The 15,900-nt window shown below is 44.4% G+C and overlaps 1 long non-coding RNA gene across 1 annotated transcript; it reads right to left on the bottom strand.

Moving 5' to 3' along the window:
- Positions 1 to 3,017: 3,017 nt before the first annotated feature.
- LOC143663527 (uncharacterized) lies at positions 3,018 to 15,412 on the bottom strand. Its single transcript, XR_013165989.1, has 3 exons — positions 15,337 to 15,412; positions 4,868 to 4,958; positions 3,018 to 3,477 (listed from the first exon to the last, which is right to left on the bottom strand). It is a non-coding gene; the product is annotated as an uncharacterized LOC143663527 (long non-coding RNA).
- Positions 15,413 to 15,900: the final 488 nt, after the last annotated feature.

Genomic DNA, 15,900 nt, shown 5'->3' with positions numbered 1-15,900 from the left:
TTTGCCAACTCACTCCATGGATTGGGAGTGTCATTCTGATTATGGGAATCAGAGTTCTTAGTGCCTTTGAGTCCAGTCAGAGTAGAAAACCATTCATAAAAACTCATTTTTAAGATTCTGTTTCTTAAGAACCACTCCTCGTACCAAGATGTATTAGGGTTCTCTAGAGAAACAGAATCAACAGGGAACACTCACAAATACAAAATTTATAAAAGTGTCTCATGTGACCACGGGAACATAGAGTCCAAAATCTGTAGGGCAGGCTGTGAAGCCGACGATTCCAATGGAGGGTCTGGATGAACAACTCCACAGGAGAGGCTTGCCAGCTGAAGCAGGAAGAGAGCCTGTCTCTTCTGAATCCTCCTTTTATTAAAAAGTTTCCAGTGATTAGATTGAGCATCACTCATTGCAGAAGACACTCCTCTTGGCTGATTACAAATGGAGTCAGCTGTGGATACAGCTGACATGCTCATGATCTAATTCTATGAAATGTCTTCATTGCAACAGGCAGGCCAGCACTTGTCCAACCAGACAAACAGGTACCACCACTTGGCCAAGTTGACTCACGAAGCTGACCATGACACCAGGGAAGCAAAACCTGGAAGTAACAACACCTGGAAGAGAAGGAAGAGACTAGCAGATGTTGCATGTGCCTTACCATGTGACAGAGGATGAGTCCAGGATCGCCCAAGCTGGTCTTCATGAAGAAGGTATCATCTTGATGATGCCTTGATTTGGACATTTTCAGAGCCTCAGAACCGTAAAACTGTAAGCTAATAAATTCTCATCATAAAAGCCAGTGCATTTCATGTTATCAGCTTTGAACAGTTTAGCAAACTAAATCCCTCACTTTAGGGTCATCTTTATTTACCTTGTACCTGGAGAGGCCGTGGAACTCAACTGGGTGAAGGTCAAGCTTCTGAACTCTGCTGCCTATCCTAAGTGTCCACTGATACTCCAACCAAGAAGTAGCGGGGACAGACAGGAAATTCAGCCAAAGCAGAGGTGTGCTGTCTGGGTGGAAACTGAGAGCGAGGGGTCCAGTTAAGCTCCTTGTCTCCAGGTGTATATACGTTCCACAGATTCACTCAAGAGAAAGCTCTGAAAGACTGGTTGACATGCAAACACAGCACAAGGGTTAAACATCTTTAGTACACAGTCATACCCAGGTTTGAATCCTGGCTCTTGCATTTCCCCCATATATATGACGTTGAGCAGGTTATTTCACCTCTTCAGGTCTCAGTTTCCCAATCCCTAAACTGGGAGAATCATAGTATCTCTCTCATAGAGGGGATGACACATGTGAGATGCTTAACTTATTTTCTGACAACCATGATCAAGAAACATTCGTGAGTGTTACTTATTGTATTTAAACTTAATGTAGGAGTTCTTAGTTCAAGGTATTGCTACAGGGATTTCATTTAATTTGATATGATGTGCTTGGGTTTGCTTAGGAGCAATTGCTTTTACATAACTAATAGAAGAAAGGGGAAGTTATATACAGGTATCTGAAGAAGAGAAGAAAATATGCATGTATTCATTAGGAACCTTTGAGTTACAAACAACAAAGACCAATTGAAATGGGCTTCAGGCAAAAGTGACAGAGTTATGTAGATTCTAGTGCCTCCCCTGGAGCCCAAGGGCAGAGATGCAGCAGAACCTCAAGAGGGACCTAGAATCAGAAACTCTGTCTTTTTTCTCTGCTCCTGTCTGCACATTTGCTCCACTCTCTGTTATCTGCAAATCGGCTTTCTCTGCACGTGTGGTAGAACACAGATCACCTGACAGCATAGGCCTTCTTTATTGCAGATTGATCCCCCCCACCAAGCTCCAGTTTAGAAACCACGATGAAAAAGATATGTCTTTTCCTGGGTCCATAGACCAACACCAGGGAAGGGTCCTGATTCTCCCTGCTTGAGTTCCTTATCTCTTCTTGACCAGTCACTATCGTTAGGGGGAGAAGGAGCCCTGATTGGCCAGGCCTAGGGGGTGTCATGGGGTCTATGAGCGGAAGAACGGAAATGGGGGAAACGGGTGAACAGAGAAGGAAACAGCAGGGAGATTTTCCTCCCTGCTTCTTCCACCAGAGCAGAACTCGTAGTTCTGATAACCCAGAGTTCAGTGAAACAGGACAAAATAGGACAACTTTAAGTCCCTAGTTTCCTATTCAGCTCTGAAAGAGTTAGCAGACAACTCCAAGTCCCTTGTTTCTTATCTAGCTCCAGAGGAACTAACACAGTGCTCCAAACTTCAGCTGCAAACTTCCTGGGACAAAAAATTCCTCTAAAGCCCCCAAACCTCCCCAAACCACTGTAACCTCCCCAAACCATAAAGGCTTGTAAAATTCTGGGCTCAAAGCAAACTCTTAGCTAATAATAGGAAGCACAGGGTCATAAAGATTGTTAATCATTTGCACAAAAACTCAGGTATGTGACAACAAACCATGAATTCTGCTAACATCTCCTCCTAGAACAAAGAAGACACCTGGTATTCAAAGGTTACTATGGAAACCTGCCACTGGTAAAATTTTCCTATTAAACAAGCTGACCCACTCCACTCAGTGCATGTCCTTTCCTTGGGCACATCCACATTAACCTCTCTAATGTGTACTCTCTGTTTTTGACAAACTTCTCCTTTTAATAAATTTTACTACTTATTCCTACTGGTCCTCTTATCTCTAAATTCTTTTAGTTTTAAGACTATCGAACCTGGATTGGGGCTCAGCAGGCTGGAGCACCTGTTACATAAGGACAGCCACCCCAAAGGACTGCTTTCCACAGAGTAGCAGTGTTTGCCCAGGAAGCCCCATGCGGTAGTGAAATGTCTCAAAGAGGAAGCCAGAGCTGAAAGGTACAAGTAAAGCTGTCCTTGAACCCATGTGGGACATCACCATGGGGACCCTGAGACATAACTGGGAAATTCTGGATGGAGCTGATTTACTGTGTCATCATGATAATTAGGGCATTTGTATCATTAGGATGTACTTTTTACTCACACACTTACCAGACATAGGGACATCAAATTATTGTAGAGGTAAACAAGGGACATCAGATTATTGTAGAGGTAAACAATGTCTTATAATAAGCCATCTCAGTGTCTTCTGAAGTTTTTACCATAATAAATAGCTCTACAGCCTGTAGTCAGATCCTCACATACATTCTTGATTTACCACCATTTGTGAAAGTTGCAAATGAGAAAAACCAGAAAAGCAAGCAGTGCTTAATGAAGCCTCTGGGTAATGAAGCAAGTGTTAGCTAGAACACTTTTAGTTGCAAGCAACGGAAATTCAAGTCAACCCCACTTAAGTGCAAAGGATATTTATTGACTCCAGAGGCTGGGAGTTCCTGGAATGAGTGGGTCTTGGGCATGGCTGGATGTTATTCTCTCTCTGGGTCTCTCTGTCCATTTCTCAGTTATGTTTTACTCAGGATTTTGGGTTATTACAGAAGATGAGCTTCCTCTGCGCGGTGCTGGGGGCTGTAGAGGGAGAAGGCACGTATGCCCAAAGACAGGTTCAGGTTTACATCATCCAATCTCAGTGAAAAGTTAAGCTCCTTTGTTCCAGTGCCCAGACATAAAATCCCAGGACAGTCTGATTGAATTTGCTAGTGTGGCACTCCAACCCCATGAACCCATCGCTTCAGCCCATCAGGAGCCCCAGCAAACCCACATAGAATGAAGGACAGGCAGTTTCCCAAAGGAAAGAGGGAGCTGTTATCAGAATTTATAGGTAAGGGCGACTGGCAGTTCAAAGGAAATGCTGTTCAAAAGTCAAGTCCTGGGGATTGGCCAGCAGTGTATCCTGCAGCTAGAGGTTCAGTGCTGGGACAAACAGGAAGGTCTATCCCTAAAAACAGAAATGAAACCCACTTCTGTACGTCATGGCACCCAGTGGAAACCACAGAAGGTGTGGCCTGAGGGAGGGAGGGTGTTCATGGGGATGTGTTTTGGCCTTGTGGTCAGTGTAAATACAGTGAAGCATCTATTTCTTCTTTGAAAGATAGTTCCATTGTGAAGAGAATATCTATCTTCCCCTCAAGCCTTTCCATGGCTTCTGTGTGTGATCACATTCTGATGCTGAGAAAAGACCTTGTGTGTTAGGCAAACTGGTTTGGAAGGTACTCATTGGATGCCCTGAGGGCATGTTAGCTTGAACTTCAGAGGCTGGCAGTAGAGGGGAGCCTGGCTTTTGGAGTCACCCTCTGGGGTTCATTCTTGTCTCTCCTACTTCCCAGCCACATGCCATTGAGCATATGACTTAATTTCTCCATGCTTCCATTTCCTTATCCATAAAAAGGGGTTGATGCTAAGACTTCCATGGTTGATCAGAAGATTAAATGAAACGATGCATGTGAAATGCTTAGAATGGTGCTTGGCAAAGAATAAGTGCACAATAAATGTTGGGCATTTTTATTATCATTGCTATTATCTCTAAATTCTCACCCATGAGAGTACCTGGTCCAGAATGAAATATTCACTCAATGAAAACCAATGGACCTAACCCTTCAGAACCTCATTTTGCCAATTTGTAAAATAGGAATACTACTTACCAAACAAACTGTTGTGATGATTAAATAAGATAGTGTATGCAAAGCATCCAGCACAATGCCTGCCTTATGATAGGCAATTAATGTTTGTTTTTTTTTACTGTCATCCCTTCCCTGTACCTGACACTCAAGATGCTCCATAATTTTTATACGTCAAGTCTCTCGTGGTTGCAAAGTGCAGAAACTCAGCTCAAGTTGACTTAAACAGGGAAAGCATTGGCTCAAGAAATAGAAAAGTCCAAAGAGATTTAGCTTCAGCTATAGCTGAATCCAGGGACTCAAATGATGTCATCAGAATTTGGTCTTCTTGCAACTCTTACTTCTTTGGTGGTGAATTCACATCAGGCATAGTCCGGTAGCTCTGGATCTTCCCCCAGGTCCCTTAACCTCTCTGTGCTTCAGTTTTCTCACCTGCAAAATGGGGATAATAATAGTATCTATCTCAGAAGGTTGTCTTAAGTAAAATATTGGCAAATATGCATGAGGTGCTTAGAACACTGCCTACCGCATAGTAAGCATTTGATATATGTTATTCTGATCATTGTCGTTGTTATTTAACAATTTCAGAGGAAAAAGGAACTTCCCCTTCAGTTTCAGGAAAACTCCAAGAATTGAGCATCACTGGATAAACTTGGGTCACCTGGCCCTTACCCGAGCCAATCACCCGGGGCTGGGCCAGGATTACGTATCCATCCCTGGAATGGGGCCGACTTGGGGTCAGTCTCTTTCCCACATGGATTAAGAATTGCAGATTGTTCTCTCCAAGAAAAATCAAGGTGCTATTAGCAGAGGAAAAGAGAGAGAACTCTGAACAGGAAAGAATAGCCTGTGTCCAGTGGTTAACCTGCTCTCTGCTGAGTGGGAACAGAGGGCAGCATCTTCTTTCTGCCCTCAACATGCTGTACACTGCCCCCTCCCCAGGCAGTTACTCTCAATGCCTGTTTCTCCTCTTATTGTAACAGAATACTATTTCTTCACAGAATGTTTGTTTTTAAAGTTAAGACATTTTCAAATGCATCCATAGTAGAGACAATAATGAACCTCTAAGTACCACCACCCAGCTTTAGTAATTGCTGACACATGACACATAATCTTCATTGAAACCTCCTCCATTCCCAGCCCCCGCCCCCATGTCCTCCATACTCCACTTCTGCAGCAAATCCCAGATATCATATAATTTCATCCATAACTAATTAAGTATATATCTATAAAAGATAGGACTTTAAAAATATTTAACACAGTCACTATACCATTATCACATCTAAAACATTGATAGTATTTCCTTAATATCATTCAAGCATTTGGAGTTTGAATTTCCCTTATTGTTCCATCTCATGGACAGTTTTTAACATTTAATTCACTTGACTCAGGATCAAAGCAAGGTCTATACATTGCAGGTGACTGACATGACTGACTAACTGACAGGTCTTAAATCCTGTTTAACCTCTAGGTTCTAATAATTACGAATACAAAGTCAGTCTTACTCCATCTGTACCTACCACTCCACCCCCCACTTCTATAATGTTTTTAAGCAAATTCCTGACACCAACATCATAAATTTTATCCGTAAATATTTGTTTGTACTTCTAATATTCTCTCTCTTAAAACACAGTTGCAGGGTGGACCATGGTGGCTCAGCAGGCAGAGTTCTCGCCTGCCACGCCAGAGACTGGGGTTTGAACCCAGTGCCTGCCCATGCAAAAAAATAAATTAAAATTTAATTAAAAAAACACAGCTGCAATGCCAGCAGTATACTAAAATAATAATATTATTTAATATTGTCAAATATTCATAATTATCTTTTTTAACAGTTGTTTTTTTCAAATCAGCATCCAAACAAGCCCTCAAATTACATGTGGTTGATTTGTCTATTGAATCTTTTTAAATCTCTAGGTTCCCCTCCGTTTTTTCCCCCCTTGCTTTTATTTGCTGAAAAACTCTGGGTCATTTATCCTGTCGGCTTTCCCCACTGGAGATTTTGCTGATTGTGTTACTGTGGTGCCATTTAAAATGGGATGAGAAGCCTATGAGCTTTGGCACCTCCCTGCCCTGGAAAGGAACCCTGGCTGGGTAACTTGCTGTGTTACTGGGGGCAAATCCCTTCATTTTTCCAAGCCTAAGTTTTCACATACTTAAATGGAAACAATAATATTCACCTCTTAAAGTCGTTGGGAGGATTAGTTAAGTAATACATGTAAGAAATCCAGTCCAATGTCTTGTGCTTAGTGAATGTTAAATTAAATTTTCAAAAAAAGAGAGAAGATGTCAAATTCTCTCAGCTGTAACACTGCCTTTCATTTCATGCCTTTTGGAGATGGCTGGCACGATTCAAACGGCAGGTTTTAATCACGAAAGAAAATGAATTAAGCTGATCTGAAATCCTCGCCTTGTCCTCGATTCCACAAAAGTGCATTAAGCCTTAGCTCTGAAATAGACGTGGCGGAGGACTACGATGCAGGGACAGAGGCGAAAGGGGAATGCAAAGAAGTGAAATACGCAGTCCCTGGCCTCAAAGCCTTCTACTTCTCATCAGATTGGAGAAACGAGCAATAATTGCAGGAGGCAACCCAGGGTAAGTGTCAGGGAGGTCAACGGTAAAAAGGAGCGAGTAGGGCGCTGTAAGCCCCCACGCTGCCTCCCGGACTGCTGCCTGTTCGCCTGTTCGGGTCACGCGACCCGAGGAGGGGGAGGCCCCGCCCCCTGGCTGCTGGCCAATCAGATTCTCTTGAGCCTTTGAGCCGAAAACCCGGATTGGGAATGCTGGGGTGACCGGAATTTGAAGGTCACCTAGAACCCGGCTGGGGCGGGGCTGGCTGTGTTGACTATTCTGTGTGGAGTCCACACGGAGGGTAGATAGAATTTACAGATGGAAGCGAACACGTAGAGAGGAGCAAACGCAAGACACACGTGGGGAAAGACGGGCGGACAAATAGACACATCCTCACCAAGTTCCCTTTGCCAGCTTCAGTCCTTGTCAGCCCGTTGTCCTCTGGAACCCCTCTCCTCCCAGTCCCCAAGATGTTCCCCGTATGGTTCCTATAACCATCCCTTTACCTCAGCTAGTGCGAGAAGGCACTGACCGGCTGCCTGGGGAGCAGACGGAGTTGAGCGTGCACCGTGTTTAGTAAGGGGCGCCCTGGAGATCAGCACCTGTGGGAAGGAAGGGATTGGGAAGCAGGGGTGGGCAGAGGAGAAGCCTAGCTGCAGTACAGCCCACCCCCTGGAAAAGCTCTGGAGTCAGAATGGCCCTTCAAAGTTGTCCAAGTTTGGCCTTTTTTTTTTTTTGAGCCAGGAGAACCACAAGAGCCGAAGTCCAGAGACCTTTGGAAAACGTTCCCCAGGGAGCTTCATGAATCAAGAAGTCTGGAGAGAAAGCTAGCAGATGTTGCCATGTTCTCCATGTGCCTTTCTAGTTGAAAGAGGAACCCTGAACTTCATCCACCTTTCCTGAGTGAAGCCATGTCTTGTTGGTGCCTTAATTTGGACATTTTTATAGACTCACCTTAATTGGCACGTTTTCATGTCCTCAGAACGATAAACTTGCAACTTTATAAATTCCCCTTTCTAAAAAGCCAAGACAAAACAAAAAATGTTGTCCAGCTTTGGCCAAAATGGCCGGGTCTTTATATTCCCATAGGGATCAGTCATCAGATGGGGGGGCTCTCTGTGAGGCCTGTGACCCCTGACAGCTGGAGGTGGTTTGCCACAGTACTCCCAGCAGCTGAAGCAACGGGTCCTTCGTTGAATGGGGCACGGGGCAATGCATCTCTGTGTTCTTTGCTAGTGAGGTTCTGTTTCTTGTAGCCAAACAAACCTCAAATCAAGGTTCTGGTGAGGATTAAATTCTCAGCTCCCCGAGGGTGGGGAGTGGGTACTGGTCTCTGCTGTTTCCCACCCATGACAGACACTGTTGGCTCGCCAACCCAAAGCCCGCACCCAACACCCTGCTGCCTTGCCCACCTCCACCATGGGGGCGGGAAACACTCAAGTCTCAGGTTTTCAGCCGTCTGGGTGAGGTTCTGAGAAAACTTTTGCTTTGGTGGCAACAAATGTGACTGCTGCCGTCAACCCCCCATGATGGCGAGCCTAGAGGGACATCTTGCATGACGAGGCAGAGGTCAACAGAATTGTGGAGAGACAAGGGACAAGCCAAAATGGTAGCTGCCAACCTCTGGACTTCTTGCTCAGTGAGAAGAATAAAGACTTATTTTTTTGAACTTTTAAAATTGTATAATATATCATATCTACAAAGCAAAGAAAGAAAAAGCAATAGTTTTCAGAGCATTCTTGAGCAAGTAGTTACAGGACAGATCCCAGAGTTTGTCATGGGCTACCATACCATCCTCAGGTTTTTCCTTCTAGCTGCTCCTGAATATAGGACACTAGAAGGAATAACTATTTTTTACCATCACAAGCTACTTTTTTTGTGAAAAATATATACAAAAAAGCTATGAATTTCAAAGCACAGCACAACAATTAGTTTTAGAACAGCTTTCAGAGTTTGAGATGGGTTACAATTCCACAATTTTAGGTTTTTACTTCTAGCTGCTCTATAGATACTGGAGACTAAAAGAAATATCAATATAATGATTCAGCAATTATATTTGTTTGTTAAACCCCACCTTCTCTGTATAACTCCACCATCACCTTTGATCTTTCTGTCCCACTCTTTATTGGGTATTTGAGCTATGGGCCTTCTAACTTTTTCATATTGGAAGAGGCTGTCAGTAATATGGTGCAGGGAGATGGAACTAGCTGTTGTTCTGGAGAGCCTGGGCCCTCTAGGTTTCAGGACTTATCTGGTCCAGGGACCCATCTGGAGGTTGTAGGTTTCTGAAACATTACCCTAGTGCATGGAACGTTTGGGAATCTTACATATTGCCCTAGTGGTCTTTAGGATTGGCTGGAAGGACTTTTTAATTTTAAAGTGTATATTGGTTTATTTATTACGTGCAGCCCAAATCCTAATTGTCATCCTAGCAGTAGTGAGCATGTAGTAGGCACTCATTAAATGAATGAATGGATGTATTTGTTTGTAAGTGCCTGATATCAATTAGTTAATGTGCATGGTTAATTTTCTTTCTTAGCGAGATTGTGGAAAGGCTTCTCAGAGGATTTCTCTGGATTGAGAAGGATGACGATCCTCGTGTGTGTAGCAGAGGGTGTTTCTGGTGGGAAGAGTGGTATGAGTAAGGTAAGGAGCTGGGAGCTTGCAGGGCACGTTGCGGATTTGGGGGACTGTACATAGGCCAGCCTGGCGCAGCAGAAAGTGTGGGGGGCAGGCAGAGGGAGGTCAGGCTGGAAAGGCAGGTTATGGCTACCTGTGGGGGTTACTGATGCCATAGCAAGTGGGACATGTGGCCTTTTCCCTGTAGGTAATGGGCTGTCACTGCAGGTTTTCCATCCAGGAGCAACATGATAGAAATGGTGCTTGAGGGAAATGAATCTGCTCTCATTAGCATGGACTCTAGACCTGCTGAGACAATGAGGAAAAGATAAATGACTCATGTCCATCCTTTGAAGCACAGAGCAATTGTCCAAAGAACATCACAGTATACTGGCTCAGCTGCAAATTAATTCAAATCTCCTGAACAGAGAAGTCTAAGGGCTTTAAATTACAAAATGTAATTATTTACAATAGCATAATGGAGAGTTACAGTAAATCAGTCAATGAAATCATATGAAGCTGCGACTATGTGTCCTCACACCAAGACCTTGGCCCTTGGAACTGGCCAGTACCTGCTTCCGTCCCACCCCACCCCCACGAGCCCTACCCCTAGGCAAGAATTCCCAGCACCTCCCTAAACGGTTTCAGAATTGGGCTCTGCTCTCATACGCTTTTGGCTCTGAGCCCATCTTAGTTTCCGCCTCTGGCCTTTTGATTGTCTGCAGCAGATTTCAGCTCTTTTCATCCACATTCAGACCCAGGAAATCAACCCACAGTCCAAGCCAGAGCAAAAGGTGAATTCCCACTCCTTGGGCCAGGCTCCCTGTTACAACCTTAAGGGGGGCAGTGTGGCCGAATGACCAAGCACAAGCGCAAGTTCAACCCTGACACAGCCACCGGAAAATGTTTTAGTGCTTAGAACCTTAGTTTCTGCAGCTGACAGCAATGCCTAACTCATGGGATGGTGTTAAATCAGGGGAGGTGTTCAATTTGTGAAATTATTATGAGACACGGAACCTTGCCCCTATGGGCAAGTGAATTTGACCAAGATCCTTTAGTCCAAATCTCATTGACAATACTGCAATGTGACCCCACTTTACAGGCAGCCATTTGATTTTGTTACTTTACGCACAGCCATCTCATATTGTTTCTGAAATATATCGTTGCCTGAATTCAGCAGGGATCTGCCAGTCTGGCCATTCCAGATGGAAGTAAACAGAAGATCAGCTGAATTGCCTTCTGTTTCCATGGGTAAATGGACACACACTATGGAAACCTGTGTAGTAGTTGAGACAGCAGACTAGATGCACACACACAGTTACATGGTGTAATGTTCATATAATGTGCCATCTAGGCTAAGTTATAGTGTCCACATGTTTGGTCAAACATTTGACTAGATGTTTCTGTGGAGGTGTTTCATGGATGGGATTAGCATCTGCAATCAGTTGACCTTAAATAAAAGAAATTACCCTCCATGATGTGGGTGGACCTCGTTCAGTTAGGTAGAGGTCTCAAAAGCAAGAACGAAGGTTCTGGGACTCAGAAGGAATTCTGCCTCAAGTCTACACTTTCCACTCCATCCTGAGTTTCCAGCTGAACTGGGATGCAAAAATTGACCAGCATTGTCACTGGAATCTGCAGCCTTCAGCCTGCCATATGAATTTGGACTTGGCAACCTCCACAATTGTGTGGGCCAATTCTTTACAATAAATCTCTTACACATACATGGATGTATGTATAATACATACATTTATATATAACATATATGTATATATGTTTGTTCCGTTTTTCTAGAGAACCCTCACTGAATCACACGGACAGATCCTTAGTGCTTCTGAGCCTCAGTTTCAGTTAACACTCCGTATCAGGCACCATTCTAAACACCAGACATAATTTAATCCACTTAATCCTTACAAAATCCCATAAGATACCATTACTATCTATAATGTACAGAAGAAGAATCTGAGGCACAGAGAAGGTCAGTAACTTGCTCATATTCCACAGCTAGTGATTTGGACACTTATCATAATGCTAAATACATACACATACACACAGTCACCACACTCATGCATAACATGCTTAGCATACCACCATTCTACTCGTGAACTGCTAGTTTGTCCTCAACCCATCCCTGTCCTTCCCCTTGTTCTTCTCTGTTTGGCAGATCAAGGATTAGGAAGAGGGGAGAAGCCAGGGTATTTCTCCCTTTCTGTTTCCTGGGGCATCTCCCACACCCTGGGTCCCTTCTGCGGCTCTAGCTCCTTTCAGATATTCCTTCCTCCAGATCTTACTTTGGAGCCCTCCTCAGAAGGCCCTCACTTCCGGACTCAGATAACACCACTTTGCCCATTGTCCCTCCAGCTTTAGGGGTTGTAGTGGTTTCCTGTTGTTGATAACCTCTGAGTTGCCTCATTGTCTGCTGTTTGTAGTCTCAGTTCTTCCGTAACTTGTGTAACCAGTTCCCTATATTAAATCCCTTCTGTTGAAAGATCTAGACTGGTTTCTGATTTTCTTGCTAGATCCTGACTAATAAATCGTCTATGTGAATTAAAAATATATGCACATTCAATCACACATTTTTCCATGAATAATATGAATTCAAGGATATCCATGATATGGAGTGGAAAATGGGTATAAAAAGGAATAAACAGAAAGTCCTGTCACTGATCAAGAATAACATGGCATAACTACAATCTGAACTTGCAGTCCTATAGAACTAACTCCTTATGTCCTTTTGTGTAAGGAGGCGCTACTCAAATTTGGGGTATGATACCTCGTTTCAATACAGCATTCACAGTGCAGGCATGATACACCAAACTGGGAAGTGGGCAAGCTCTGTGTGTGAGCCTCCCAAAGATTTCAGTGCCTCTCTGTCTGTCCTATAGGTGGTGGCCCCCATCCCCAGGAGCTTGTACTGTCCCCTAGCTGCTCAGGAGATGTGTCTTGAAATCCCAGCTCAAAGATGTGTGCTAAGGGGAATTTCCATTACTAAGGAAAGAACAAATATTAGGAGACAACTAGCACTTTCTGCCAAAATAGAGGCGTGACATTGACTTTGGGGAAAAATCTCGGTAGCCAGTGGAAGGTAGTCTGCCCTGCTCTCCTGTTCTCCTGCTCTCCTGCTCTCCATAAAGGCAAGATAAAAAGAGTCTCAATGGGGAAACCAGCTCTTCCTCCCAAGAAGCAACTGGAGGACAATGCAAGACAGTGAAAAACCTGGTTCTTAACCCCTTGGCCAGTCCATCCGCTGAACTAGTTAGATCACTGATCGCCTGTACACATATTCTCCAGCCTTCAAAAGTCAAAAGAAGGCATTTCTGGCTTTTATTCACAGTCACATCTTTATGGGCATTGGCTTGAGAAAGGGACGCCTGCTTTACCCAGCCGGGTGGCGCTAGGAGGAGACGGTTGAGCCCGAGAAGGCTGCTGGCTCCATCTAGCGGCCTAATGGAGAACTGGCTCAGCGCACATCTTTGAGCTGGGATTTCAGGCTACGGGTCTGGGCACTCAAACCCCGCCTCTGCTTTTTCAAAACCCTCACAGCTTGCCAATTTGCAAATATTGGGAAATCACTTTGCCTTGTAATCTTCAAGGAGCAAACCTCCTGAGCCCACTGCCAATAGAACCCACAAAGGCTGCCAGGCAATTACCTCACCCCCAAGGCACTTCTAGTAAATTGGACATGGTGGGCGTTTAAAACCCACCGTCCACATGTACAGAATCACAGGAAACTTGGGGTCCAAATTTCATATTCACAATCTCCCGGAGGCTACCCAAGCCTTTCCTAACAGAAAAATCTGTCTCCTAAAGTGTTAAGACATTTGCTTTCCAGAGTCCCCCCATCTCGCCCCTGCAACTCTAAACAATTTCAAAACCAGTCGTTGGTTCACACTTTAAATTTAGAACATTTTTTTCCTTTTTTGCTTATAAGGAAGAAGAAAGCATCACTTTTAGGGCTTATGAAACCCTGATTTTTTTAAACCAGGATTATGGGTGTGAATGGTTCTGCTCTCCTACCCTCTGTTTGCTACAACACTCTGCAATCATGCCCAATCCTGAAAAATTAACTTTCAGCTGCAACTGCTAGAAAAGGATCTTGATTTATTTATAATCAGCTAATGTCATTCAGCATGGAGGAAAAAAACCATGAGAAAAAACCTGAACACTGAATTAGTGTGTAAGATTTGAAAACCCACAAAAAAAAAAAAAAAAAAAAAAAAACCCAGGTTGTTTTTTTCCTCTGAAATAGGAAAGAAACGAAGAGGCAGATGCTAAGAGTGCACAAATGAAGTCACAAACATTAAAACTATTTCAACACTGCCTCCAGAGAAAGAAATAAGATGTTTTTGTCTTTTCTTTGAAAGATTTTATTGCTCTTTTGACCATCCAAAATATGTCAGGAACATCTTTCCAAATAACACAGCCAATGATTTTATTTTGCCCAAGGTCAGAGCCACTCACCCAGGCCCTATGACACCCCAAATCTCTCTCTCTCTACCCTTTCATTAGGTGCCAGGGCATATCAGAGCCCAAGGGAGGTGTAGAAAGTACCATAAGGAGAGAGACATCCCTCTCTACTCTTTCCAAACATCAGGAACAATCTGATGGTGGCTACAAGAAATTGCTTTTTTGTTTTTCAGTTGAGGTTGGGTTTTGACAGGCCCTTTTTACTTTCCCGTCAGCATCTCAATTCAGGCAATTTCACGGCTTCTTTTCTGCTGCTGAGACGTGTTTGTGGCAGCAGGGCTGTTAGCTGCTGCCGCAGGCTCTGGAGCAGCTAAATTGCTAAGCAGTCTCGCTTTGACGGCCGCCCAGACCCACTCCAGAGTCTCTGCCTGCAACCTGGGAACAGCCCAGAGTTAAAAGGGGTGGAGAGGTGGGCCCAAAGGGGACCAGTGTGTCCCCAGTTATTTAGCATGAGTAGACTGCTGAGAACTGCTTGTATGCTTACTTTCAGTGAATTGGAATATAATAAAAATAGACCTCATTTGTTCATTAATTTAACAAGTATTTATTGAGAGCCTTGCTAAAAAGTTCTGCTGAATGTAATTAGACAATTAAATGAAACTGTGCTAACGGGAAAGAGAGCTCCAGGCAGAGGGAGATGCGAGTCCGGTGTCTAAATCATGCACTAGATATATTCAAGGAGCGGTAGGAAGGCACTGCTAGCTGGAGAGCAGTCCATAGGGGGTGAGGGGTGGTGGATGAAGCTAAGAAGGCAGAGTCTGGGGTGGGAGCCACATCACTTAGCAACCTTCTAGGCCACGGTGGAGACTTGGGATTTTAGGCTGAGTATGATGGGAAGCCACAACAGAGTTGAAGACCATGTTGCTTCAAATCCTGTAGGGGCCTTAAAATGCCACAGCCTCTGGGATGAAACCCTCTCCTTAGCACCCGACCCAGCTCTACCTCCGAGCTTTCCTCCTGTCCCTAACCCTACTCCCCTCTCCATACACCCCAGCCATAGGACTCTCACGCTATGATATTCCTTTATCTGCCCAGCCAACTCCTACTGACACTTCAAGACCCAGCGTCAAGCCTGGCCACTGTCAAGGCTGCCTTGACGTCCCCAGGCTGTGAGTTGCCCTCTGCTCCAGAGCATTTTGGACAAGACCACGTTACCTCTCTCAGGGTCTCTTCTCTTCCAAAACTAGAACCCCAGAGGGAAGCCAGATACTGGGCCTGGATCAGAGCTAGCAGAACAAGTGCAGTAAGGACTTCCTGGATGAGTGAGCAAATGAATGAATAAAGAAGTAGTCCCAGAGGGTTAACCCATTAACTCCCTGACAGTCATCCACTCCACAGCATGCAAGAGTAGATGAGAGCTTCAGCAGAAAGCTGTGCTGCCCAAGTTTCCATCCCAGTAGCCAAGTACACCCTAGGTGACTTGGGCAAATTGCTGAGCCTTGATTTCCTTATGTATAACATAAAAAGGTGCATAGTACCACCACCACCACCACCCGCCCCTGCGCAGAGTAATTACTCAGTAAGGGCTAGCTGTAATCATGGTGGTTGTCCCTGTTGCAGGAAACAGGTTGCAGATGTAGAGAGGGAAACTCCACAGGAGGACTGTGAATCTTGGAGGCTCGTCCCTGCCTCCTTCCCAGCCCTGCCCGGGGCTGTTCTGAACTGCACCTGAGCTTCATAAAAGGCTCCTGCCCAAGGCACTAGAGTAACAGTGTTTTA

Source organism: Tamandua tetradactyla, chromosome 19 (genome assembly GCF_023851605.1).
Source record: "Tamandua tetradactyla isolate mTamTet1 chromosome 19, mTamTet1.pri, whole genome shotgun sequence".
NCBI lineage: Eukaryota > Metazoa > Chordata > Mammalia > Pilosa > Myrmecophagidae > Tamandua > Tamandua tetradactyla.
Note: the sequence above shows the minus strand (reverse complement) of the source record. Positions and strands in the feature narration are given on the sequence as shown.